Below are 26,117 nucleotides of genomic sequence, written 5' to 3'. Positions count from 1 at the left end.
AATCCTAGCTACTTGAGAGGGTGATAATGGGAGGACTGTAGTTCAGGCCAGCTTGGGAAGAAAAATTAACAAGACCCCTTCTCAATCTGTAGCTGTGGTGTCCACCTGTGATCCCTGCAGTGATGGGCTTAGTGTGGTTCAAGTGCACACCCAGATGAGAAGCAAGACCCAATCCTAAAAAGAACCAGTAGAAAATAGAGTTGGAGGCATGGTTCATTGATATGGTGCCAGCCCAGCAAGTGTGAGGCCTCAAATTGAAACCCTCAGTATCTCAAAGCTACCAGTACAACTATATTCATTGCAGCATTATTTATCATAGCTAAGATATGGAACCAACCCAGGTGTCCCTCCGTAGATGAATGGATCAAGAAAATTTGGGATATATACACAATGAAATTCTGTGCTTCCATCAGAAAGAATTACATCACCTCATTCATAAGGAAATGGAATGTCCTGGAAAAAATAATATTAATTGAAATAAGCCAGACCAAAACAAACATAAGCTCCATGGTTTCCCTCATTTGTAATAATTAGTACATGTCTAGGATAATCCTAGGAGAGAATCACAATAGTTCAATAGCTGTGTACATATGACCATATAAAATGAACTCTAAAATATGGAAACAAGTTTTTTTAGTGTACTGTGTTGTTATTTCTTTTTTTGTTTGTTTGTTTGGTTTTTCCTCCCTTTGATTTATCCCCTGTTGTCACTGTTTTGGATTTTTTTTTATGTTTTTTTTATTGTAAAAAATACTGTACAGAGGGGTTACAGTTACATGAGTAAGGTAAGGAGTACTTTTCCTATCGAGCATTGTTACTTCCTCCTTTGTTTTTCCCTTACCATCCCTTCCCTCCGTACCTTCCCAACTCCTCCCCACCCCCCAAGTTGTAAAGTTTGTTTTCAGCATAATGTCTTGTACCTCTCATTGTTACATTGGGTCAACCTGTATCCTAATGGAAATACTTGGAAAAAATTATATTAAATGAAGTAAGCCAGGCCCAAAGAAACATAGGTCCCATGGTTTTCCTTATTTGCAGTAACTGTTTTGGATTTTGGTGTCTTATATATACATTTGTCTGATTTAGGGAAGGGAAAGAGAATAACAAAATGGTGAGACAAAGAACAAACAGTGAATTCATGTAGTAGTGATGCTCACAAGATACTGTGTTGGAAATGAACTTTACAACTTGGTGGGGAGGGGAACTTGGGTCCGGGGAGGGAAAAGTGGGAGCAAATGAGGGACAAGGTAACAATGTTCAACAAGAAATATACTTATTATGGCGCAGGGGGGGAGAGGTTGTGGGGAGATGGGAAGGATGGTAAGGGGAAACAAAGGAGGAGGCAACAATGCTTGGTAAGAAATGTACTCATGTAATTGTAACCCCTCTGTACAGTATTTTCACAATAAAAAAGGAAATATACTTATTGCCTTACTTGTATAACTATAATCCCTCTGTACATCACCTTTACAATAAAATTTAATTTAATTTAAAAATTCCTATTCAAATGATTTACATAGTACTATGTATCCATTTTGTACTTTAAAATCTCTTTTGATTAAATTTGTTGGACCTCACTTTGCATTCAGCAAAAAATTCTGGTCATTTTTGTTTCTTGCATAAAAATACAAATTAGCTCTTTTAAGTTTATTGAACTTGTAACAGTGGCTCTTGAGAACACTTAGGTAGAATGCAAAACAAACACTTACTGATTCTTTATCACAAAGCATGTTTCTTTCTAGTTCCTCCATATGCTTCTTAGCACTGAGAGTTTATCTGGAAATTGACAATTTGCATTCTGGTAAACATCATAATTATGGTTGAGACCCAAAGCCCTATCAACACTTGTGCACAATTCAGTAGTTCCCAAAGAGCCCTTTATATTTGTGCAACTTGGCATTTGGTCTGAAGGGATGACAACTATGAGAAGATCTAGCTAGATCAAGATTAAACACGGCTATGGTTGGTCTTCTCTTCAGATTGCCCCCATGTTATCATACCTAGAACGAAGCTGGAGCTCCTGTATCACTATGCTTTCTATGGAGTAGGGAACAAAGTTTTCTTAAAATGTATTGAATTTGGCATGGTGATTTTATTTATTTTTATTTTATTGTCAAGGTGATGTATAGAGAGGTTATGTAAGTAAGGTAATAAGTACATTTCTTGTCATGGTGATTTTATGTGTTTCCACAGGTGGATGTCTAAGGAAATGGGGATATCTCTTGTGTTTTGTTGTTCTGTTTTGTTTTGGGTATTTAAAATTAGAAACATTCATGAGGTTGATGGCCCAGATGACACACTGGAAATGAGTAGCACATGCCGAAACATAATAATACATTGCTTGAGAAACATTTGAGAGGCATGTGGCAGAGCCTGACCTAGCCAAGAGCTTCAGAATGCTGTGTGACTAAATCAAATATACAGGTACTTTCCAGAGCACTGGCCAAAGTACTAGAACTGTGAGGTTTTTTAATTTCAAGTCCAGAGGTAGAGAAGAGTCTAGAAATGAAGGGGAAAAATTAACTTGAGATCATCTTAGAATATTTCCTAGTTCATTGGAGTGGTATCATCTTTTACTTGATATAATTTGCATGCAGAGAAATGCTTGGTTATCAAGCATTCCTTTTTGATGTGATGTCTGTCATTACATGCTGGACCTACCTACTCTACATTTCATAAGAATGGGATCATCTTGGCCTTTTTTTATTCAGTGTAATATTTTGAGAGTCATTTACATTATTGATTGTAGCAGGAGTTCCCTTTTTATTTATTAATTGCTGTATGAATATACTCTAGTTGGTAGATCCCTCGATGGATATGGGGGCTATTTCTAGTTTGGGGTTATCATGAATAAAATAGGCATGGAAATTGTACCACAACCCTTTCTATAAACATATAGTTGGATTTATTTTGTACCTAAGTACCTAAGAGTGGAATTGGTTGATAAAGTGAAGACACATGTTTAACTTCTTGCTAGTTTTCTAAAGTAACTGTAGGTGTTTACCATCTTATGTAGGAGTTCTGACCACTCCACTATATATGATATATGATATGATGTGATATGATACATTATATTCCATTAACACTTGGTGCTGTTAGTTTATTTCATTTAATCGTCCTAGTGTGTTTAAGTGTAGGTGTTGCATTGAGGTTTTATTTGTATTTCCTGCATGGAATTGATAGTGACTTATACACCTAACCTACCAAACAGCATTTGATTGGAAGCTGCTGGGAGCTGTGGTTCACTACCATCTGCCCAGGAGATATGGGACCATGTATATAGGTGGCCTGAGAAGAGATGATTTCTACTGACTGCTTATTGTTTTTACTCCATTGTACGATTAAGGGCTTGTTTATATCTAACCAGCTTCCCCTGAAGTTAACATCTTATATGAATATGATGCAGTTTTCAAAGTTAAGAAACAGACATTGATGCACTCTACTAAGTTATAGACTTTGCTTGGATTTCACCAGTTTTTCCAAAATTTAGTGCAAGATATTACATGGCATTTGATTGTCATGACTCCTTAGTTTTTCTGATCTGTAGTAGTTCCTCTGCCTGTCCTTATCTTTAATAACCTTGACATTTATTCCATTCTAGGAGTTTGTGTTATTTCTTATGATTATACTGTGACATGGGTTACTGAGAAAAAAACCATATTACAGAATTGATGTAATTTTCCTCCTTCTCCTCTTTTTCCTCATTTCTTATCATTTTTTTCTTTTTTTGCTGTTCAGGGGTTTGAACTGAGGCTGTCCCTCTACCACATAAACCATTCTATTCAGTTTTGCTAGTTATTTTGACATATCATTTTTTTTGACATATCGTTTTGATAACATTTTTTTTTTGCCTAGGCTGCCTTTGAATGGTAATCCTCTGATGTCAGCTTCTTTTTTTAATTACATTTTTTTATTGTGAAAATACCATACAGAGGAGTTACAATTACATGGGCAAGATAATGAGTACATTTCTTATCAAGCATTGTTGCCTCTCTTTGTTTCCCCTTCCCATCCCTTCCCATACCTACCTCTCCTCACCTGTTCCTCCCCCCCGCAACAAAGTTGTAAAGTTTGTTTTTCGACATAACGACTTGTACATCTGCTTGTTGCAATGGGTCCACCTGTATCCCTATTTAAACAATTTGTGTTTTCCTTTCCCCTCCACAAATTATGCTAACATCAAATACAGTGAAAGCAGGGGTTATACCATGGGGGAGGAACATACAAAGCAACATAGAAATCATCTTATAAATATGTTAGAAACAGTTACATGAAAGAAAAAAAAACATTTGAATACTTATCTTGGGGTTCATTCCCCTAACATCAACTTATCTGACTTTTTCTGCTTGACTCAGACATATACTAGTTATTGCAAATAAGGGAAACCATGGAACCTATGTTTCTTTGGGCCTGGTTTACTTCACTTAATATAATCTTTTCTAAGCCTTTCAATTTCCTAACAAATGGGGCAATGCCATTCTTTCTGATGGAGGCATAGAATTCCATTGTGTATATGTACCACATTTTCTTGATCCATTTATCTACTGAGGGGCAACAGGGTTGGTTACATATCTTAGCTATGGTAAATAATTCTGCAATAAACATAGTTGTGCTGGTAGCTTTAGTATGGTCTTGTTTGTGATCATTTGGATAAATGCCCAAAAGTGGGATGCTGGGTCATAGGGGAGCTCTATGAGGAGTCTTTTGAGGAACCTGTATACTGCTATCTAAAATGGTTGAACAAGTTTACACTCCCACCAACAATGTATTAAGGTTCCCTTCTGTCCACATCCCCTCCAGCATCTGTTGTTATTGGAGTTCTTGATTATAGCCATTCTAACTGGGGTGAGGTGGTCAACCAAGAATACTGTACCCGGCTAAACTCTCCTTCATAACCGAAGGTCAAATAAAAACCTTCCATAGCAAAGAAAAATTGAAACAATATATCTCCACCAAACCAACCCTGCAAAAGATACTTAAAGATACCCTACACATTGAAAACCAACAAGACTACAATAAAGGCCAAGAAACTGTACCCAAACTGAGAATCCAAGAACCATAGGAAGAACCCAGTTGTTGCAGCTCCCAAGAAGGTGGATAAAATGGCAGGAACTCCCAAATACCTCTCAGTCTTATGTCTTAACATTAACGGACTTAACTCTCCAGTTAAGCAACATAGACTGTCCAGTTGTATTAAAAAGCAAGATCGTTCTATCTGCTGCCTTCAGGAGTCACATCTTGCCCATAAAAACAAACACATTTTGAATGTGAAAGGCTGGAACAAAATCTACCAAGCACGGCCCCCATAAACAGGCAAGAGTTGCAATCCTAATATCAGATAAAATAGACTTCAAATTAAAATTAGTTAGAAGAGATAAAGAAGGTCGCTACATACTAATTAAGGGATCTCTCCTTCAGGAGGATATTACAATTCTAAATCTCTATTCGCCAAACAACGGAGCACCCAAATTTATCCAAGAAACACTCCTTTCTCTCAAATCTCACATAGATCCAAACACATTAATTGTTCGGGACTTCAACATATCACTATCCCCACTAGATAGATTAATTTGGCAAAAACTGAACAGAGAAACTGCAGACCTAAACAGCTGCATAGATCAACTAGATTTAACAGACATCTACCGAATATTTCACCCAGCAGCATCAGAATACACGTTCTTCTCAGCAGCACATGGAACATTTTCCAAAATAGACCATATTTTAGGTCACAAAGCTAACTTGTCCAAATTCAGAAACATTGATGTTTTACCTTGCATTCTCTAAGACCACAAGGGCATAAAATTAGAACTCAACATCAAAAGCCACCAAAGAAAGTCCTATAACACATGGAAGCTGAACAACACACTGTTGAACCACCAGTGGGTCATGGAAGAGATTAGAAATGAAATTCAAATGTTCATGATATTCAACAAAAATGAACATACAAACTGCTAGATCCTCTGGGACACAGCAAAGGCAGTACTCAGAGGCAAGTTTATAACTCTGAGCTCTTACATCAACAAATTGGAGAGAGATGAAATCAACAATTTAATGAGACATCTGAGCCTCCTTGAAAAAGAGCAGAAAGATAAACCCCAATCTAGTAGATGGAAAGAAATAATCAAAATTAAATCAGAATTAAATGAATTAGAATAAAAAAATAGAAAGAATTAACAAAGAGTTGGCTCTTCGAAGAAATTAACAAAATAGACAGACCCTTAGCAAATCTTATCAGAAAAAGAAGAGAACACACCCAAATAAATAAACTCAAAGATGAGAATGGAAACATCACCACAGAAACAACCAAGATTCAGAACATTATAAGGGAATGCTTCTCAAACCTTTATGCTAATAAGTTTGAGAACTTGGCAGAAGTGGACCTTTTCCTAGCAAATATGGACATGATGTCAGCTTGTTGCGTAGCTAGTATTACAGGTATGAGCCAATAGTGCCACTGCAGTTGCCTCCCCACCTTCTCTCCTTCCTTCCTTCCCTCTTCCCTCTGTCCCTCCCTCCTAGTTTGCTTTGATATGTAATTATCCCAATTATGCTTTTTATATACTTTCTTTTAAAGAAAGTGTAGTGGTATTTTGACTGGTATTATGTTGGATCATTTCATGGGTTTGAGGAGAATTGTTATTTTAACAATATTAAGTCTGAATACATTTGTGTGTTATTTCTCCACTTATTTAATTTTGTATATTAAATCAATAATGCTATAGGGTGTTTAGTATAAAGATGTTGCATTTTTTAACTGTCTAACTATAAATTCAATTTATTTAACAAATATAGAATTAAAGGAATTTATCTGTTTCATCTAAGTTGTCTATTAACCTTCCTTTATTGTACTTTTAATTTTTAAACACTTTTCAGTGACATGTACTTTTTTATTCTGATACTGGTGAATTTTTTTTCTCTCTTTTTAAAAGAAAGTCTTGATCATACTGCTGAGTATCAAATATAGTTATCTTTCCAGAAAATTAACTGGCTTTGTTGGTTTTTTTTATCCTGTTTGTCAATTTTCTGTTTCATTTCTTTTCTGATGCTGTTATTGCTATGATTACCATTTTCATATTTATTTTGAGTTTAATTTGAGGAGCTATATATTACCTTTAATTTTTGTCTTAAGTGAACTTCTACTTGGTTAAAAGGGGAGAAATGAATTAGTATGGACTACTTTTTCAAAATGAAATAATTATTTATCGGAAAACATTGTAAGTAAGTTGAACTTAATGCCAATTTTCCAATTGTGAATAAAATTCACCCCATAAACTCTAATGTAACCTCAGCCAACATGACTACTCTGGTGTTAGAGGGCAGATGTCTAGAAGACATGATATATTAATAGAAGGTTTATCCTCAAAGCAGCACCTCACAGAAATATATACAAAGATGCATACAATAGATCTTCTACACACAATTACATTTATTTGAAATGTGGAAATTATACATCTATTTTTAATTGATGTGTTCAGCCATGAGCATTAATGTGAGAAATACAGTCATTATGGTTGAGATGAACATTAATAGTTTCATGCTTGGAGATCATCCATAAAAGAATAGGTACTCTAAATGTTTCTTATCCATATCCTTTATGAAGTAGAACATTGCAGAGGGGAGAAAAGATTCTGTACTACTACTAGGGGGAATTAATGATTATTGTCTATATTCAGAAAAATGAGACAGTAACCTAAGCTGTGTCATGAGGCAGTAGCAAGAATGATTAGGATTGATAGTACACCTCTTGCTTCTGAAAGCCTGAACGGCAGGCATTTCATGCTCCAGATCAAAGTTTGCTCAGGGGAGCTAGGAGAAGGGACATAGTGTTTTGTGCAAAAGTGGTTTGGATGACAAAGAAGAATTTATTTTATTTATTTTTATTATTATTGTAAAGGTGATGTACAGAAAGGTTGCAGTTATGTAAGACAGGTAATGAGTACATTTCTTTTTGAACTGTGTTAACCTCTTCCCTCATGTTCTCCCATATTTCCCCTCCAAACTGTACCCCATCCCCCAAAGTTGTATAATTCAAAAGATTTATATGTTTACTTTTCATCTTATGCTATTTCTACTGAATTTAGTATTTTTGTTACTGGTTTTTCTTTTTAAAGATAACTGCTGAAAATGAGATGAGAACATATAGAAGTTTTGCTTTAGGAGGGTACTTCTGTTAGGTTACAGTTGCAAGTAACTTCTTAAAGCCACGGTTTTTATTGAATGAAAGTACTATTCACAATAACAGTCATCTGAATATGTTTGTCAATTTAACTTACTAATTATTGGTTGTCAGAATAAGTCAGTGAATGAAAAAGCTCTAAGTTATTAATAAATTGAGACTGGAATAATTAATACTACAAATGTTGCCACCAACAGATGTAATTCTGACAATGGTAGTACCTTTTCTTAGAGAAAGAAGATAAAGAGAGATTTCAGAAGAGGGAGGAATGGAAGATACTTACATTGGTTGACCGACAGACACCAGAGGGAGGAAGTAGAGTATTTGTGGCCTCCAGAATCAGGCCTTCACAGTCGCCACCTTTCTGTTCATACCCTTAGGCAGACCTCTTATCTAGTAAGATGCTTGTTAGTCTTCCCTTCAGAGCTGAAATTGGATAAGTATATTGGCTAATAGACTTACTTATTAGTAGAATTTTATTTAAGAGCAAAAGAGATGGGTTGTTTTAAAAGTTTTCTAATTAAAAATTATTTTAAGTGGCTCAAGAACCAGCTCAGCTATTTCAGACTTTGATCAATTGACTTTTCTTTTTTTATCACTGAAGCAAGATGACATTTCAGACAAACTTTTCTTTATGACTTCTGAGTTGATTTTCCTCATAACCACACAACATACACCAATGCATAGGTTAAGTCTGGAAGGGAAATGTACTAGATTTTATTTTGTAAACTACAACCAGATCTATTTTTATATAGTAAGGAAGAATTGTTTGTTTGAAGGAATAGTAAATTATTTACTCCCCTACATTAGAAGAGAGAGTCTGTTCTTTTTTTCCCTTCTTTTTTTGTATCAGAATTTAATGTGCATTAGCAAGTTGCCTTTTGGTTCTATAGGAATTTGCTGGGGGGCTGGGAAGGTGGCTCAGTGGTAGAGCACTTGCCTTGCATGCCTGAGGCCCTGGGTTCGATTCCTCAGCACCACATAAGCAAAAAGAAAAAAGCCAGAAGTGGCGCTGTGGCTCAAGTGGTAGAGCGCTAGCCTTGAGCTGAAGAGCTGAGGGATAGCGTCCAGACCCAGAGTTCAGGCCCCATGACTGGACCAAAAAAAAAAAAGGAATTTGCTGGGATTTTTTTCTCTTTCTAGGATTTTAATTTCTGCAGTATTCATATAATACCCAAGTAATAAATATCCAACAGATTTTGTTGTTGTGTTTTTTTATGGACAGGTAATGCAGTGTCCTTACCAATTATCAATTCCTTCCTATCACTTACTTTCTTATCAGGTAATACTGTCTTGTGTTAAAATATAAATCAGTTGGTATGGGATTCTGGTCACTAATAATGAGATAGATTCCAATTGCTATTGTCTATAATCATAGTATTTGTAAATTATTTTTATTGTACTTTTTAATTCATTAATCACTGTTAGTAATCTATCATATCAGTCACTTAAAAATCACAATAATCTAGTGATTGTTTAATAAGCTCTTTGTGGGATGGTCATTTTTCCCTGAAGAGCTTAGAGTCCAGCTGCCAGAGACAAGGTGAACACATGGGAATCAGCGCTGGAGTTAGGTGAGAGAGGATGTTCTCTTCATTATACCTGTTCAGAGCAGAAGGGGTTATTATGAATCTTTACTATTTTTTCTTCCAGAGCTAGCTCCCCAGTTTATAGAAGCTCTATGTAGAAACCCTTCCTGCCTTCTCACTTTTAGTTGAATTCAAACAGTAAAGAGCATCATCAAGAAACCACACCTTTTCATGCCCACACTTGGGAAAGCTAAGTTAGGAGGAGAGTTCAAGGACAGTCTGAACTGTCTTTCAGACAGAACTTTCTTAGAGAAAGAAGATAAAGAGAGGTGTTGTAAGAGGGAAGAAAGGAAGATCCTTATATTAATTGACAGACACCAGAGGGAGGGCGTAGAATAAGGTATTATCTATCCCAACTCATACCCTCTTATTAGTGGCCTCCAGAATTTGGCTTTCACACCAACACAGTCATCACCTTCTTGTTCATACCCTTAAGCTGACATTTCCTTATACTTTGATTATCCTGTGACTATTATGAATTTGGCAAAGGAGCTAGATTTCATTACCAAAATTATTTAAAAAGTACTATTAACAAGTATCTGTGAGGTTACAGAGACATTGTTCTTTAAGTTTTAGCAGCTGTGATATTTGTCTGAGTCAGTTGCAACAGTGCTTTCCAAATGCAGATTGAATGATTGTATTTATAAGAAAGTCTTTCTTTTTTGCCATATTTATGTGTTTAATCCATATGAACTCATGGATTTTTTTATTTTCTCAATATGTGATAATCAGTCATTCACATTATTTTTTGTAGTATTTTTAGCTAGGCAAGCATTCCATTATTAATCCATACTTCACCTTTTAATGGTCTGGCTACCTTCTTGGGTGTATACATGGACTGTAGTCTGCCTTTTTTAGGCTTCCTATTGTTGTTTAGATTGCCATTTATGCCACCATACCCATCTGGCCTGGAACCCTACTCTTCCTATTCTCAGCCTTCTGAGTAGCTAGGATTCTAGGCCTGAGCCACTGGCTCCCATCATTCACACATTATCTTTATGTTCATATTCCTCCAAATTTCTCTGTAGAGATACTCTTCAAGCTTCCATTTGACATATAAGATGTCCTAAAATAATTTTGTAATTATTTAACTCTGTCCCTGGAATCAGCCATTTCTCAAGAGAGACTTAGTTCCTTTTATTGCTGAAATAAAATTTAGAAACCAAGTTCTGGGTACCATGTGTACTCATTTCTGATTGAATGTTGTTATTCCTATACTATTTCATTAGATCACACTAGATAATATGTATATTTCATATGCATACACATGGATATATAATAACATGTCTTTCTATGCTTTAGTATCTATTATCTATCCACTTAGATATTTAATTTGAAAAAGGCCAGATCTGTAATATTTCTAATCTAAATCCAGTTCCATCTGGTTCACTCAAGTCATTTGTATTAATTCCTTTTTCAACAATGAGAAAGATGGTTCCCAATATTTCTGTTTACTTATTTTCTTGATATTAGAATACTCAAAAAATAGATTCAGAATTGCTAACATATACTATGAAAATAATATATATGATTTGGATTCAATATTTGTTCAGTATAAACCTTTATATTTTATACAAAAATGTTGTGCTCTCTCTCTCTCTCTCTCTCTCTCTCTCTCTCTCTCTCTCTCTCTCTCTCTCTCTCCCTCCCTCTCTCTCTCTCTCTGTGCTTAAGTATAGCTGAATAAAACACTATCCTGTCATCAAGTTACTTTAGCTTTTTTTCTTCTTTCCTCTGAACTGAAGGAGTAAGATGTCATTGAACTCACCCAGTGTTTATCAGAATACATCAGACTATATTAGGCTGTCACATGTCTCTTTGTACTCTTCTTACAGGGAATGTCTGGGCTAGCTATTGTTGTATAACAACCCATCTCCAGACATAAAATAAATATAGTCATCTGTTTTGTTCATGAGTAGGTAGTTTTGGCAGGATAAAAATTAATCTCCAGTATAAAAATGGTAAGCTAAGAATTTGTTTCCCTATGTTATCATTTGATGATATACAACCTCTGAGATTTTTGCTTATTATTAACTTTGCAGTTTCTGGGTTTGATATGGAACTCTGTCTCTCATAACCTAGTAATTTCTCATCTTGGCTCATTTGATGGGAAATAGTCATTTTGGTTGTTTTGAAAGCTCTGTATGAATGGACACCTCCCTGATGAACTTTGTTCATAGTCAGTGGTCTGAGATTTTTGCTTATTATTAACTTTGCAGTTTCTGGGTTTGATATGGAACTCTGTCTCTCATAACCTAGTAATTTCTCATCTTGGCTCATTTGATGGGAAATAGTCATTTTGGTTGTTTTGAAAGCTCTGTATGAATGGACACCTCCCTGATGAAGAACTTTGTTCATAGTCAGTGGTCAAGGGGTTATTTATTAGATCCTAAGAGAGGGCATACACACATTTATTAATTTAAGGACATACTAAAACAAGTTATATGGTAAGTGGAAGCACATTTGCCCCAAGTGTAATTTTGACTAATAATTTTTACTAGTACAAATTACCAAATGACATTTATGGACTATGTTGGTCATCAAGCATAAAACTTAAGCTCTGTGTAGAGTTATTGATTGTTTGTTTTGTGGGCAGTTATTTTTCCCATAGGCTTTTTGCACCAAGCTTCTATAGAATGCTGGGTGTTTATCTTAATAAATAGAACAGTCTTCCTTTTATGGGCTAATCACGTGTTAAAATTGGGACTCACTATACCTCTGGTACATGACTGTATCCTTGTCCTTTGGGCTAAAGAGCAAGGGAGTAATTATTCCTGTTGCTCTCAGAATTATATCCATATGTCAAGAAATCCTGTTGCTGATGCATGATTTCCTGACTTAAGATGGATTCTGTTCCTCCCTCTCATTCAGACAATTTCCGCTGCCATGTTATTATTTTTGTACTTGTAAATTCTGCACCTCTTAACAAGGAAGTCCTGGTGTATCGTCAGAGAATGTTAAATTTCTTCCTCTAATGTTATGTAACAGCATCATGGTTCTTCAGAATCTGACAGAGGACTAGTGGGTTTTGTCTGTCTGTGCTGCATCTGATGTGGGTTCAAGTCTTTCCTTCCAGCTTCTAGGCTGCTGTCACTCCATTCATTCCACCTGCTTTCCACTGAGCCATCTTCTAGGTGGATGCTGGTGTTGGTACAGCAGCTTACCTTTTCAAAAAGGAACATGGGAACATCTGAATTTTCTATCATCTGTAACCTAGACATCAAGTGTTGATCAGTAAAATTTACAATGAACCTGAGGCACAAGAAACCCCTACAGACCATGAATTTTCCTACTTGGAGCTTTGGCATATTAAAGGTACATACCACAACAGGCATGTGTCATCCTTTGCTGCACTTGTCTTTCAGAATGAAAGGTACAAATATTTAAATGAGGCAAAGTCTATTCAGGCAGTCCATATCTCCTTGTTGTTTGTATTGAATTTTTGAAAGGTATCTTTTTCTTATAAAAAATCATTTATTTGTTCTAAACCTTGGTATATGTTAGGTCTTCTGAAAACTTACCCATAGAAAAATAGATCAAACAATAATTGAAAAATATAGGGGTATGGTAGACCAGATAGAGCCTTAGCATGTATAGGTCAATTCACTGTGAATGATAGCTGGCAGAGTAATGTACTAATATGCTCAGCTTCAGGAAGAGCACAGCTGGCAGCTTTGACACTCATGCCATGTTGCTAGATTGTGTGCACAAATCAAAAATGCTCATGCCAAGCTGCTATACCCTGTACACAAATCAAAAGTATTTTTATCCCTTTGTTAGCATTTATGTAATGCCATCAAAGATTCTTCAATTTAACTTCAGTTTAACATTGTTAGGAACAGAAGAGTTTTTACTGCAAGAAGTGATGTTAACTGTAATCAAATAGGGATTTGGCCAGCTGAACAGTAAAGCCAGTTAGAGCTCCTGAAATGATCAAATTTAACTTAATTTTCCACAACACGATGTTATTTGTGTCTTTTTTTTCTGAAAATGTTGCAAGATCAGTTAATGAAATTTATACAATAAATAAGTTTAGTCACATATTAGTACTTAAAAAATTTTAGTCACATACTATGTAAAATTTTAGTTACATACTAAGATAACCTACAAACTGGCTCTGAGCTTCCTTGTGCCTGAAGTGAAAAAGGAAAATTGCAAGGTTTTGAGAGTCATGTTGTTCTTAAGAATAAACTTATCAGGGGGTGGGAAGGTGGCTCAGTGGTAGAACACTTGCTTTGCATGCATGAGGCCCTGGATTCGATTCCCCAGCACCACATAAGCAAAAAGAAAAAAGGCGGAAGTGGCGCTGTGGCTCAAGTGGTAGAGCGCTAGCCTTGAGCTGAATTGCTGAGGGACAGCGCCCAGGCCCAGAATTCAGGCCTCATGACTAGACCCCCCCCCCCCCAAAAAAAAAAAAAGAATAAACTTATCAGCAACTTAGAATAAGCAAAAGTTTTTCCTCATAGTGTGATCAAAGTGGTATTATTCCTTTAGGAACTATTAGTGATAACATGTAATTGATTATAAATTCCTAGCAGAAACTAGCAGCCATCATCTAGAAGGTTTTGTTGAATTGTTTTGCACAGTGTTGTTCAAAGAAGAGCACATTGTTAACTGCTAGGAAGATCTTCATATTTAGTACAGAATCCTAGTGTTACTAGGTAGTTCAGTATAGTAAATATTGAAAATCTTCATAGGAATGAAAAAAGTGAGTACTAAAGTATTAACTACTAATACATAGTAAACAATGTGAGCATAGGACTTTAAAAACATTATTACCTGAACAGAAGCATGTTTATTCCCAAACCAAACATTAAAAGTACTTTCACTCCTGCTGGTTATTTTAATGTAATTAGTATTTAGTGAGCATTTTCTGTAACAGACTGAGCCTGGTGATTTAAGTCTTTTCAGTCAATATCAGCAGGTTTTGTATTTCATAGGTCATCTCAGTGTGACCATTCTGCTCTATTCACAAAAAGGCCTTTTTCTCATGTTTTTAAATTAATATCAGTTAGTGTTGTGTAAGGGGACTTCATTCTGACATGTTCATATATGCCTAGATCACATTCAACCCATTCATCACTCTCCTTCATCACCCTCCATCATTCTTACTATCTTCCCTAGACATTTCAACAAGCTTCATTTTTCTATTTTTGCAATGTAAATTAATATTTTTACTGTATTTGCTGTCTTTCACTTTCCACCCTCGCACTAAAACCCACACCAGACAGGACACGGTTCACCTTCCTAGCATTAACTTTGGATAAAGTGTATGTTCTTGTTCAAAAAGGGTTCACCATAGTATCTCACACATATACATGTGTGAGATATATACCATATACACGATATTTTAATCCAATTCTTTCCTCAGTCTCCAATCACAATTACTCAACAGTGTTCACTTGCCATTTTCATTCACACACAATGTATTGCACCCTCAAATACTCTTTCTTTCCCCTTTTTATCTCCCCAAATTTCCACAATTGTAAACATTATATAGGGGCCTATATGTGTTTATGAATGTGTTTATATTTTAAATGTATCCATATATAATAGAATACCTGTCTAAAAGGGTCATTTTTATACACCATGTGATCAGTGACATGAAGGAAGGCTTGAAAATTATTTTCAACAGTGTCTAGATGATTGACATTGGTTTTAGAATAATAGTATCAGACAGAACAGCTAAATCAGATATAAAATGATTATGGAAAAATGAGAGAATGGGCACACATAAGCTACCTGAATAGAAACAAGTGTCAAAATAGGAAGTTTTGTTAAAGACAAGATAAGCCATATACCATTGCATGGCCATTTATTGGTTCATAGTATGATTGACAGTAAAGAAAGCTTCTGTCTGCTTGGAAGGAGGCTAATGAGGATGTGGTCATAATGGTAGATGGACATAGTATGCATTTTGTATTATGAGTAGCATTCACTAGCAATTCAGAATCTTTTATCAGAAGGCTAAGTCCAGTGTTCACTGCTTAGGATGTGAAAAAATGAATAAGTGTCACAGGCAGGTAAGGGAGGCAGTTCAAGTCTGATGCATGATTTCACAGTGAAGCATTAAGGGAGTGTGGGTTATTTAACCTAGAGAAAAGAATAAGCTTTCCTAAACTAGTATCTAAGGAATAATATTTTAGTAACACTAGAAATACGTCACTTTAATCTTGCTCATAGAATGACTGAGTTTTACATGAACTTGTTAAAATAGTAAAATTGCACACAGTGTAATAGAATTGAGCTAATTTTAGGCAGTTTACACAGATTTCATGTAATTTTGACACCTGTTTTATCAATAACATGATAAGCACATGAATGACTTCAATTATATGATGAATAAAGATTGATTTTCTATCTGTTAGAAAAAAAAAGGATAAATAGCTGTGCATGTTGTTGGCTTTAAATTGTTTAACTTAAATTCCTTGCTGTGAAAGATTGAGGGAGGTTAAACTTCAATAATATGGTAGCCAGGGGTGCTGAGATTGATTATAATCCTAGCATGCCAGAGATGGAGGCAGGAAGATGACAATTTTGAGGCCAGCCTGGACTGCATAGTGAGACCTTGCCTATTAAACTAGGAAAAAAGCAAAAAAAAAAAGATGTATCTCGTAATTTCTTGCTTTATATAAATGTATAAATAGGCTTGCTGCATGTGGACAAGCATGTGTGCCTAGTAAGTACATGGTACTTCCTTAGTTGTACAATTAGGACAACTCTGAAAGGACAAGTCAGTCCGAAATCCACCAGAAAAGCAGACATAGCTGAAGATATATGTGTGTATTTAAAAGATGGATAGATAGATGAGCTACTGGTTTATATGGTTGTAGGAGTTGACAGGGCAAGTTCAAAATCCACAGGGCAGATCATCAGGAAGAATAGTATAGAAACCCCCAAATATGAGTTAATATTACAGGTCTCAGAATTTCTTCTCCAGGGAAACCTTCTGCTTCAGGGGCTATCACTTGATTTTTATCAGGTCCATGGGATTATTTAGAATGTTCTTCCTTAAAATAAAATGGAATGGTATTTTCTTGTTGGAGTAACTGGACATAGTAGCCATACTAAGAGGACACAATTGACCATCCTACATGGACAGAGAAAGAGCCGGGTAACATGCAGGACCTACCTAATACATTCTCATTTTGGCCCTAAATCTGAAACTCAACTCTACCATTGCTTAATTCTCTTGCCAACAAGGTTTCTGAACCTTCTTTTCTCAGTTTTCACATACATAAAATGGTGTTAACAATTCTGATTTTTTGGGCTTCTTAAGAATCTATCATCGTAACATTTGACATGTTAATCATCCTAATTATAACCATGCTAATACCTGGCATAACCAGGTCTCAAATATGGCACAGTTATTGAATAAATAGCATGAAAAATAAAATACACATTTAAAGGGTAATTATCATGGGTTGGTACCTTTGAAGACTCGTTCTTGGAATTAGAGCATTACCTCTGAACTTTATTTAGAATGGCACACACAAGAACATTTCCAAAAACATTTCCCTATTAGCTGGTTTGAATGTTAAGGAAAAGACCAGAGAACTTTGCTGTTGAGACCTATCAGTGTTTCTTTCATTTTTTTCAGCTGCACATTTATTAGACCTGGTTTTAATATTCTTTTATTGTGTAAAGCAAAGACTATCCATGTATTTATCAAATTCAAGGAATAAAAAGAAACACTGAATCTCCAGTGGCAGTGGAGGGAGTAATAGATGATAACATCTGTATGAATAGCAAATCGGGTCATTAGCATCTCCACTGCTGGTGTGAGTGCCAACTGAATTTCTAATTATGGAACTCTTAAAATAATGTATAACCTAGGATGTAAGGAAGTGAGCACTTAATTTTTCAGTTGGTTTATTGCCACTCTTAACAAGCATGGCTGCTAGTAAGTAGGCAGTTAAATTAAACTCATGAGTATTTGTTACAGTTTTTTAAAACATAAAACGAAACAAAAACCTTATGTTGTCTTTCATACCAATGCTGAAATGCGTGGGGTACTTCTCTGTGAGCCTGCAGCCAGGCATAAACACATAAGAGCAAAGAGATCAAATAATAGCTGGCTTGTCTCCTTTTTGTAATTGGCATCAACTTGGCATCTCAGATGATAAGAAAAGAAACTATAACTCATGAAAAGATCTTAGTCTCTTAGCAACAGCAAAGGAGGCGAGAAGGGCAGGTGAGAAGCATATGGACAGAGATCAGGAGGTGAGTACACAGGCCATTCACGACCTTATCTATGGAGGTCACCATGACCAAGAGGGTTGTTCTGTCACTTTCTATGGGAAGATTTTTAACAAACAACCAGAGGAGAGGCCAGCAGGGATTTGGAAAACATTGTCTGTGATGACTTGGGTAAAATCTGGGAAGAAGAGTATCAGAACCTTCCTGGACAGTACATTACCATTAGATTCCCACAGTTCCATGCAGCATAGTCACCCACTTGAATGCTGTTGTAATGCGATATGGTTTCCTGGCTGTTCCAGTGTGAGGGAAGAGAGGTTAGAGTGAAGAGAAGGAGGAAAATCAGGAAGGTGAAAGCTGCAGAGGAGAAGGAGAAGAAGCTAGAGATGGAAGCAGAAGAGAGGAAAGCAGAGGAAAGGAAGTCAGGATGATTGAGCACCAGGAACTTAAGCATCAGTCAATAGCTGCTATGGGTGGGAGGTGCTAAGTGCTGGCTAGGTGGGAAGACCAGGAACTCCAGAGTTTCTGATCTTGAGGAATCCAGGCTTGTAGAACTTGTAGGTTCATGTGTAAGGAGGCAAGGGCAAAGTTGGTTATGTCAGAAACAAAACAAGAACAAACTACCAAAATTGCTTGCACTGAAAAGGGGATCAATAAAAGAGGAATTCCTCTTTTAGTTAGCAATTATGGGGCACTTAATCAGAACATTCAGGTTTCAGGCCTGATACTGCTACCTCAATTGGTGTTTGTCTCAAAAGATGTTAAGGGGAAAGAGTATAATTTAATTCACAATTAGACATAAAGGGCCCCAAGCCCGAGATATTTTTAGATTGGCATTTTCCCCCAGGAGATCTAAACTTAACCAAGTAGAATTCATTTGTAAGTGCTATCCTACTCAATGTTCGAACTGAAATATCTCATATTTAATGGGAGATGTACACATTTCATTGTAAAGATGGCATAGTTATGCCACAGAGATACAGACTCTGCTTTACACAGACCCTGTTTTACATTGTGTATTGAATACAGATTGCCCTGGCAGACACAGAATATCTACATGGAGATAGGGATTTGGGGAAGTCATAGCTTCCTTTCCCAGTATAGCTCAGATGGACAAGCCATCACAAATGACTCAGGTTCTGCTCTCTTTCTCATGAGCCTAAAAAGGAAGAACAAGTGAGATAAAGCACAGTTTTCAGATGCATAATAAAATTAGAAAGAAAGAGGTGTAAATGATGGGTAAAAAACTTGGCAAGGTTAATGCTAGCTGTAGGTTTGTCATACACAGTCTTTATTATATTGGGGAATGTTCCATGGAGTCCTAGTTTCTCCAGAGCTTTCATCATAAAAGGGGTATTGGATCCTGTCAAATGCTTTTTCGGCATCTATTGAGATATTCATGTGGTTCTTATCCTTGCTCTTGTTGATGTGATGATTTATATTAATTGATTTGCATGTATTGAACCAGCTTTCCATCCCTGAAATGAATCCTGTTTGATCATAGTGTATGATTTTTTTTTATTGTGAAAATACTGTACAGAGGGGTTACAATTACATGGGCAAGATAATGAGTACATTTCTTATCAAGCATTGTAGTCTCCTCCGTTGTTTCCCCTTCCCATCCCTTCCCATCCTCCCCCCACACCCCCACCCAATCCTCCTTCCTCCTCCCCCCCATCAAAGTTGTAAAGTTGTATGCTTTTTTTTTTTATGAATTGTTGGAGTCGATTGGCCAGAATTTTGTTGAGAAGTTTTGCATTGATGTTCATCAAAGAAATGGGTCTATAGTTCTCTTTCTTTGGTAAGTCCCTATCTGGTTTTGGGACGAGGGTTATGTTGGCTTCATAGAAAGAGTTTGGTAGCGAACTTTCACTTTCAATTTCATTGAAGAATTGGAGGAGTATTGGTGTGAAAGCCTTGTAGAATTCAGCTGTGAATCATCTGGTCCTGGGCTTTTCTTGGATGGGAGCTGGACACAAGAGGTTTTTCTTTGTTGGTGTCGTTTTTTAAAAATTATTATTAATAAGTTTTTTTATTGTGAAAATACTGCACAGAGAGGTTACAATTACATGGGCAAGGTAATGAGTACATTTCTTATCAAGCATTGTTGCCTCCTCCTTTGTTCCCCTTCCCATCCCTTCCCATCCCTTCCCATCATCTCCCCCTTCCCCCCCCCCCCCCCCCGCCCTGCACCAAAGTTGTAAAGTTTGTTTTTCAACATAACATCTTATACATCTCATGTGATATTTTTGTTTCTTTTGTATGTTCTTCCCTCTATGATATGCTCCTTGGGGAATGTTGAAAAGGATATTAGCTTAAAAAGTAAGTAGAACAGAGACAATAAATAGACTTGAGGGTCTGAAAGATTTGTAATGGGCAGCATCAAGCAGTTTTTAGAGGCATTTCTCCATTCATATTGATGTGTAGATGTATCACCAGCCAGGGTAATATACCTCAGACCTTTCAAAATAAGCTTGATGTGTTTAAAACTTGGAGAGTAAAGCTTGTGATGGATTAATCACATCATATTGCATAATAGCATATTAGGACAGTCATTTCAAAATCTTTTTTTGTCTTTTTAAATAAGTTTTTATTGTGAAAATACTGTACAGAAGGGTTACAGTTACATGAGCAAGGTAATGAGTATATTTCTTATCAAGCAAAAACAAAGGAGGAGGCATCAAAATCTTTTTAAAAAGAAGTTGGTAAGCAGGGTGCTGGTGGCTCAGGTCTGTCATCCTAGCTTCTCAGGAAGCTAAGATCTGAGGATTGAAGTTCAAAACCAGCGAGGACAGGAACATATTATCTCCAATTAACCACCAGAAAACCAGAAGTAGAGCTATGGCTTAAGTGGGAGAGCTCTAGACTTGAGCAGAAAATTAGAGACAGCTCCTGGGCCCCAAGTTCAAGCCCCATGACCGACAGAAAAAAAACTCATTAATTCATTTTTGTTGAGTGTCTTCAACCTGATAGTTACCTGTCCAATTAAACCTCTGTTAGGGTTGTTACTATTTGTATACTAATTTTCTGAGTTATAACTTTTTTTTAAAGGAATATAAAACTATTGACCACCGTTCACCATTATTTACAATAAAGTAAACAATATACAGTTGGGTAACATTCTGATGACTACAAAGTTGTTTCTCTGGCTTTTGTGGAACCAGTAACCCAATACTTAAAAAAATTGAACTTACACGTAAGGAATGAGTTGGGGTAAAGTAAAAGCATGCAGATCAATAATTATAAAATTTTGATCATTTAGGCCAGCAGGTCCTAAATAGTAGAAATCCCTAACGAGTTGATTTTACATTTCCATGAGCTGAGACTTAGATCATGACCCATGATTCCAATGTTCTGTTGAGGAATGCTCACTACAGAAACTTTTAATGAAAGGAAATAAAAATTTGTCTTAGTTTTCTCATCTGGATGAGGGTAATTATTGGTAGTGATAAATTTTTTCCTTTCAAGAAGTTTTGCAAACCTACTGCATTTGTATATCTATGGCAGAGGCAGGAGGACCTAAAGTTTGAGGCTAGCCTGGCTACCTAGTAATTTCAAGGCCAGCCTGAGCTGCCTAGTGACCCTGTCTCAAAAAAAAACAAAAACAAAAACAAAAAAAAAACTAAAACAGGGCCAGGAATGTAACTCAGTGATACATCATTTGTCTACATATACAAGGCTCTGGGTCTGATGCCCAACACCTCTGAACAAGCAAAATCTCCATAACAAAAAACTACCTTTGTATTTTGTTTACACACACACAAACACACACACACACAAAATACAGGATGGTCCTTCAACATAGCAGTTAAAGACAAGCTGTTTTTATTAATGACCAAAAAAAATATTGCCTGATATTTAAAAAAAAACCCAACCTGTTCCTGAATGCAGAGGAAATATACCATGGAATTAAATAGTCTTTTCTGATAAAAGAAGCAACTACGGAAAACCTTTATTATATTTGTCAAAGTACCCAGTGCTGTTGAGGGAAAAAAAAACCAAAAAACTCAACAACTCCCCCAATACTACTTTCAAAACCATTATCAAACTTGATTTTCTTTAGAATGTAGTTATTGTTTCACACCATTAATTCAAAAACCAAGACTCAGGTTATATATATATATATATATATATGTATATGTATAAATATATATAAAAAACAATGCAAACAATTATTGAGCTTCATCTTCTGGACAAGAATGCCAAGTTAGTCTCTCTTCATAAAATGCAATTACAATCTGAGGACATTTCATATTCGCCTCTTTTGCCAGCACCAAGTCAGCTTCATCTGAATCTTTCCATTTCATGAGAAACATCAATTCTCCACTGCTGTCTGTGGCGCCAATTATTCGTTCAGGAATCTAGACCTCTGGCAAAGCTTCTTGGTTTGTCAGCAGTATCTCTTTTCTTCTTTGATTTGCTATCATCAGATTCACTGTATGATAAAGATTTTCCTTGTGTACCATCCTTTTCTTTACTAGCTTTTTGAGAGTTAAGAAATGCTTCAATTTATTCTGGACAATCTAAATTTTCTTCAGGTTCCCAAGTATTATTGGCATCTGTAAAACCTTTCCACTTCAGGAAATATTCTATCTTCCCATTCACTACATGTCAGTCCGGTACTTTTTCCACAACAAATTCTTCAGGCTCTGCTTCTTCAACTTTTTTACTCTTTCCATTCTGTTTCTTTCCCATTTTTTGCAATGTAGTTTTGTTAGACGCCATTTTTAATTGTAGACTTGAAGAGCTATTACTCAGATACCCCGGGTCGCTATCCTGCAGCAGCAGCAGCGTCTCTGAGTTATAACTTTAAAGGAGAGGTAATTTGGCATGTGAAGCAAGCACAAATAGATTAAGCATCCTTAATCAGAAAAATTTTAAATCCCAAATGTTCCAAAATTGGAAACATTTTAGACGTAGATCTTATTTCAAAGGTATCTATCCCTGTGTAGAAGCACTCTCTCCAAAATCTAAACCTGTCTGGTCCCAAACAGGTTGAATAAGAGATACTGAAACTGTACTATTTTTAAAATCGATCAGTATATACTGTTTTCATAATTTTAGATATTTACATGGTTTATTATTCAAATATATATTTATTTTTATGTACTCAATACATACTCACAGTTTTACTGTTGTTGAACATTGTCCCACATCCTGAGCCTATAGCATTGTATGTGAGCATATAGCATTGATTTCCCAATGAGCATTTTCCCCCCCAATTTAACATCTCTAAAATTGGAATTTGTCTTACAATATGTTGAGTCATAATGTAGCTAGAGAAGGTTTTCTTCTTAAATCTCACACAGGATTGCATGTATTACACTGGTAACATCTAAGGATCATTGAAACTGGACGTAATAACACAATTATAATTGGACACATACTTTTGTGTGCAAGCAATCATTTTTACTTATTTATTTTATTTGGAAAATTGAGGTTCTGCATTTTTGTGTGTCTTGGAGAAAAATGGTTCCAGTATAAAATGCCCTTGTGTCCTTGGTATATTAAACTTATAGTTAAAAACCAAGAATAGAATAACTGAGTGCCGGTGGCTCACACCATGATCATAGCTGCTCAGGAGGCTGAGATCTCAGGATTGTGGTTTGAAGCCAGACAGGGCAGGAAAGGCCATGAAACTCTTACCTCCAATTAATCACAGAAAAAAATGTGTAGTAGCTCGAGTGGTAGAGTGCTAGCCTTAAGCAAAAGGAGCTTAGGTGTAATGCCCAACCTAGAGTCTAAGGTCCAACACTGAAAAAAAAATTTTTTTAAGTAGAATAAAAAATTAGTATAGTGAATGGGATTCAGAAGAAAGTAGCCACTAAATTTTACTGTATTTCTTCCCTTATTATGCATGAGACATTTTTCCAAATAACTTAATCATCTTAGTGGTTGTATTATATAGGATATTGGCAATGTATAATATGTATGTGTATATCTTGTATCATTTTTCTTTGTTTTTCATTTGATTACTTTATAATATTGCTTTAAGAAAGCCCAATTATGCAACTCTAGATTACTCAGAAAAGTTAAATTTGGAGATTATTCTTTCCTTAATATAGAATTACAGGATTTTCTCAAATCAACCTTGATTCACAAAGTTTAGTTTGCATGAAGTTTTACAAGCGCATCTATCATATAAAGTGAACTATACCTTCATTGATGAAGTACACCTGCATTGCTGAGGTACACCTGCACCCCGATTGACTGGTAAACCTTGAGGTGAAAAGGTATACCTGCACTGAGAGCTGAGTCAACAATAGAATTCATCTAAATGCACTCTAACATGTAGTAAGCTGTGTGTGTGTATTTAAGGCATTATTCCAAATAGGCTCCCAATGGGGATTAGAGTTTATCACTTATTGATTTTAAACAAATGCTCCATTTTTTTCTATCCATGAAGGGAAATATTTCCATATGTAGAGATATTAATCACTAATTATAGCATGTGACTTCCAGATTTTTTAAATTTATAATGCTATAAATTATTTATACTGTTTATTAAAGTTTATACTTTTCAGTACATGTGTATGCAGCTTAAATAGTCATGAGCAAATATATCCAAAATCTATATTTTATGAACAACATTAATGACTGCCATGCACAGGGTTTTGTAGGAACAGCTAGGAGGGACCTTTCTGTCTGACCAAGGTGAAAATTTCTTCTAAGCAGAGATTTGAAAAGTTCGTATGGTCAGAGGGAAAGACATTTGCAGAACTTGGAGCTATAGGCTCGGATGTGAAGTTGACAAGAATTGAAAGAGAGATGACTCTGGGACCAGGTCAGAAAATGCCTTCTTAGTTGTGACAAGCAGTTGTCCTTTTGTTCTAAGGGCCCAGCAATCAGTGTCTTGAGAAGGGAAATAATATGATTATGTGGGAGTTTGAGAGAGATCACTGTGGCTTCAATGAGAGGAAGTACTTTTTTAGTTACTTTTGTATTACTTTAACTAAATTCTTGAGACAATTAATTTACAAAGAAAAAAAGGTTATTTTGGATTACAGTTGTATAGCTTCCAATTTAAGACCACACGGCCTTATTAATTAGCTTTGGTCCTCTCACAAGGGCTGTACATGATGCCAAGGACACAAGTCAGAGCATCTAAAGAGCCAGGAAAGAGAGAGAACCCAAATCCCATAAGAGGTATGGACCACTCCCCAACTCTCCACCCCCTAACAGTCCTCAGAACTTCTTTATAGTGCCATCCTGAAGATCAAGCCTTTCACACATGGATCTTTGAAGGACATTACCCATATTCACAGCATAGCTCCACTGGAGAAGTAGCTGGTGCAGCTCCACAGATTAGGAAGTTAGTATTCATGTGGTGAGAAAGACCAGGAGCATGAGCTAGAATTTACAACTGTAGTAGTATTGAGTAGTATTCAGATACTGTTATAGCAAGCTAGCTGTGAGGGTGACACAAAGGACTCTCAGATTCCCAGCTTGGGTGGTTGGTTGGAAGGATAGAAATGGTGGCCACATGAAGAAGGGTTTAGTCCACATAATGAATATCTCTAAGTTTCTTTGGCAATGGAATACTGAGGGGAGAATGAAGGTTTAGCCAAGCCAATGGGATTGGCAGAACCTATTGGAGATGGTCAAGTGGAAAAACACAGATGAAGCTACAGCCTACAGATAATGTTTAAATTTTCACTCAGCCAATGACATAATTTGCATGCAAATGAGACCCAGGGCAGAAAAATAGCAGGCTAGCTAATTAGACTTAAAGCATTGTGCAGGAAAAGTCCAGAGCCTCAGAAGAGTTGAGAGGAAGAGAAGAGAGGAGAAAAACTACAAAAGATTACCACCTTTCATTTGTTTAGTGCCATGCTATGCAGTAAATTCATAGCTCCATGATGTGTGCCCATACAAACATGCATACAAACATATATACCTGCATTATGTTTACTCATATGGAAAGACTGCTATGAGAGGGGACTAAGTCTTGCCCAAGTATGTGGCTAATTCTGCACTTGTAACTCTGGAGAAGGAAGAAAATGAGCATTATTGTGCATACTGTGCTCCTTCTAGCAACCTGCTGTCATGGAAAATGTGCCAGACCTATTTAGTGGCAGTTGTCCAAACCTGCCAGACAACTTTTCATCATGGGCATTTCCCCCTTTGACTGTACCCATGGCTACCGCACTGTT

General features: G+C 36.2%; 1 protein-coding gene and 1 pseudogene across 2 annotated transcripts in view; one reads left to right on the top strand and one right to left on the bottom strand.

Annotated features, from left to right (window-relative positions):
- Aff3 (AF4/FMR2 family member 3) overlaps nt 1-26,117 on the top strand; it is a 548,149-nt gene that overhangs the window by 167,303 nt on the left and 354,729 nt on the right. The gene's annotated exons all lie outside the window — the stretch shown is intronic.
- LOC122121270 lies at nt 22,106-22,718 on the bottom strand (annotated as a pseudogene).

Source organism: Dipodomys spectabilis, unplaced genomic scaffold (assembly GCF_019054845.1).
Source record: "Dipodomys spectabilis isolate Male_0828 unplaced genomic scaffold, ASM1905484v1 ptg000187l, whole genome shotgun sequence".
NCBI classification, from domain to species: domain Eukaryota; kingdom Metazoa; phylum Chordata; class Mammalia; order Rodentia; family Heteromyidae; genus Dipodomys; species Dipodomys spectabilis.
Note: the sequence above shows the minus strand (reverse complement) of the source record. Positions and strands in the feature narration are given on the sequence as shown.